Source organism: Triticum aestivum, chromosome 5D, assembly GCF_018294505.1.
Source record: "Triticum aestivum cultivar Chinese Spring chromosome 5D, IWGSC CS RefSeq v2.1, whole genome shotgun sequence".
Taxonomy (NCBI): domain Eukaryota; kingdom Viridiplantae; phylum Streptophyta; class Magnoliopsida; order Poales; family Poaceae; genus Triticum; species Triticum aestivum.
This window is the reverse complement of record NC_057808.1, coordinates 303,303,420-303,306,955: the sequence shown is the minus strand read 5'-3', so window position 1 is coordinate 303,306,955 and position 3,536 is coordinate 303,303,420.

The following is a 3,536-nucleotide window of genomic DNA, read 5'->3' as shown; positions in this document are numbered from 1 at the left end:
CACCGCCCTCGCCGCCGACCCCGCCGCCGGAGTCGACCGCCGCCGCCACCACATGAACCGAGGTAGCCGTCGGTTTTAATCTAAAAACCGTTCGGTTTTTTTAGAACCCGCGGTTATTTTATTTTTTTAGATCGGTTTTATTTTTTGCCCGGTTTAGTTATTTAGCGAACGCCCGTTCGTACGTTCGTTTTAACGAACGGTTTTCACCCATTAGCCGCAGACAGCGAACGTTCGTTCGTTAGCCTGTTCGTCCATTTTTCTTTTTCCAGGGTTTTTCCACGATTATTTTCGATCGCGATTTCTGCCCTGATTTTCGTTTTAGGTTATCTTTTCGCTCGTTTATCGGAATCAGGCGATTTGAGCGCCTAGATCTTCGTCTCGAAGCCCTATTTCTGTTTAATCAACTGGAACAAGATGTTGCTACTGTAAAATTTGACTTAAGTCCAGATTAGTAATCGGATCTTGTTTCTTTCGCAGTTTGAGTTTCGTTACTTCGTTTGATTTGATTCTTTTTGCAAACCGGAGATCTTAAGTTGAACTTTCTGGTTAGATCTCTTATTTGAGTTTATCCGTGCTTCTAGTTGAGTGCTTATTGTATGCTTGTTTGTTTGTGATAGAGTACCCAGAGTGCGAAGCGTGCTACTACGAGTCTCTAGGTTTCACGGATCATCAGCAAGGCAAGTAACACTTTGATCATACCTCTTTACTACCCAGTTTTATTGCATTAGATCAATCCTCAAACAATTGCATGGTTAGGATCTGATTTAACATGCGGGTTTTGGGAAGTAGATGAGGTAGAACCTATTACCTGTTTATTATCAAACCTTTGGGAGTTACTTCTACGTTATGCTAATATTGCTATGCTATGCTCGTAGACGTGGTTTGGTTCGAGTGATTCATGACAGATGTGAGTATTGTTAATTAATGGTTGAATTAAGGTGGCTACTTAAATACACATCTGGGTGGATTGCTTGAAGGCACCCTGGAGTACCCAGTGGTTGTTAGGGCACCTGGAGGATCCAGTGTTGTCCTAGGATATCCCAGAGTACCCGTGTTATCATCCTACGGTCCGCCACCCAGGCTCAAAGGGATCATAAGATTATTCATGCTAGAAACTTCCGTGTGCAGCCACAAGCCAATATGGGCTCTGGAATAGTTGAGTAAGTTGCGTGAAGCTCTTGAAGAGGTAGACTAGAAGATGTAGTGGGTTGTAGGTGGTAATGTCTATCCAGAGTAGAGAGTTAATACTTTAGAAAGACTGTGTCTCGAATCTCCGACCATGGATGTATTCGAGTCTTGTGGGGAAAAGTGCGCAAACCTCTGCAGAGTGTATAAACTAATCATGGTTAGCCGTGTCCCCGGTTATGGACGTTTTGAGTATCTAGTTCTTGGATTATCATGTTGATATCATCACTCTAAATATAATTTGATTGGTTAAATGATGATGCTTAATTGGGATTGAGTTGGAGGAACCTTCTCAATGTTTAACAGCCACCATGATAGTTAAATAAAATTTATTCCTTTGTTGTAGGGAAAAATTGGCTTTATGCAAAACTGTAACCATAGAGCTTTCCACCAGCCATATATGCATGTAGTGATAGCATTTATTCTGTTCATTACTCTATGTGTTACATTGCCAGCATATTCCATGTGCTGACCCATTTCGGGCTGCAACGTTCATTTTGCAGACTTTTCAGACGACGAGTAAGGTGCCATAGGTCATTGTCTTTCACTCAGTGATGCCGTTGGAGTTGATGGACTCACTTTATCTTCCAAGCATTCCGCTATTATCGATTTTAGATGGCCTTAAGCCATATTATTGTAATAAGTTCTCTTTTGAGACATTCGATGTAATAAGTGTGTGATTGCTACTCTGTTATAAATCCTCAAGTACTGTGCGTGTCAGCATTACCGATCCAGGGATGACACTGATGCACAGAGATCAGACTGTTTGAGGTCTGGTCGCTACACCGAGGTGCTTGCTTGAGGCCATAGAGGGCCTTGTTGAGTCTGTAGACGTGATCTGGAAATTTTGGATCCTCAAAACCCGGTGGTTGAGAAACATATACTTCTTCCTCAAGCTTATCATTGAGGAATGCACTTTTCACATCCATTTGATGTAAGATCATATTATGATGGTTAGCATAAGCAAGCAATATGCGAATAGCTTCAAGTCTAGCAACAGGTGCAAAAGTTTCATCAAAATCAATTCCTTCAACCTGTGTGCAGCCTTGAGCTACAAGACGAGCCTTATTCATCACCACAGGGATATTTTCAACTTCTTTGTTGCGGTAGATCCATTTGGTACCGATGATGTTGTGCTTGCGTGGGTCTGGTCGCTTGACAAGCTCCCACACATTGTTGAGCTCGAATTGATGCAATCCATCTTGCATGGCTTGAATCCACTCAGATTCCATGAATGCTTCATCACTTTGGTGGGCTCTGTGATAGAGACAAACGCAAAATTTCCACAAAAGTTAGACAAGTGTGAAGCTTTTGAGCGCATGAGAGGACCTGGTGCGTTGATGTCACTGATGATTTTCTCGATCTGCACTTCGTTTGCAATGCGAGGATGTGCAGGTTGACGACTTTGCTTAGGCCCAGCAATTTCTTCAGGACCATTTTCTTCAGCAGCACCAGTATGATTTAATCACGATCCGGAATGACTTCTTCAGCAGATCCTTCGGTAGGGATGATATCCTCAGTAGCTTTGAGCTTGATGAATTCCTCAGGTGACATTTCATCTAGCACAGGAGGTAGGTGCTCTCTTGCGAGCCATTAGTTTCATCGAACCGCACATCTACTGTTTCAACAATCTTGTGATGATTGATGTTGAAGACTCTGTAGGTGTGCGAGTCCTTTCCGTAACCAAGCATAAAACTCTCACGTGCTTTCGGTGCAAATTTAGAGTGATGGTGAGGATCTCTAATCCAGCATTTAGCACCGAAGACTTTGAAATAACTTACATTTGGTTTCTTGTCAGTGAGGAGTTCATATGAGGTCTTTTTGAAGAATTTGTGAAGATATACTCTGTTGATGATGTGGCATGCAGTATCAATAGCTTCTGGCCAAAAACGCTGTGGTGTCTTGTATTCATCAAGCATAGTGCAAGCCATCTCAACAAGAGTCCTGTTCTTGCGCTCCATGACGCCATTCTGCTGAGGAGTATAGGGAGCAGATAACTCGTGAGTAATACCAAGTATATCAAGATATTCATCGAGACCAGTGTTCTTGAACTCAGTTCCATTATCACTACTGATATGCTTGATCTTCACACCAAAGTTCATAGAAGCTCTTGAGGAAAATCGTCTGAAGACTTCCTGCACTTCATTTTTGTAAGTGATGATATGCACCCAGGTATAACGAGAATAATCATCAACAATGACAAAGTCATATAATGATGCAGAACTAGAGAACGTGGCATGATGAGTAGGGCCAAAGAGATCCATATGAAGTAATTCAAAGGGACAAGAAGTGATCATGATAGTCTTCGAGGGATGCTTGGCTCTGGTCATCTTTCCAGACTCACAAGCCCC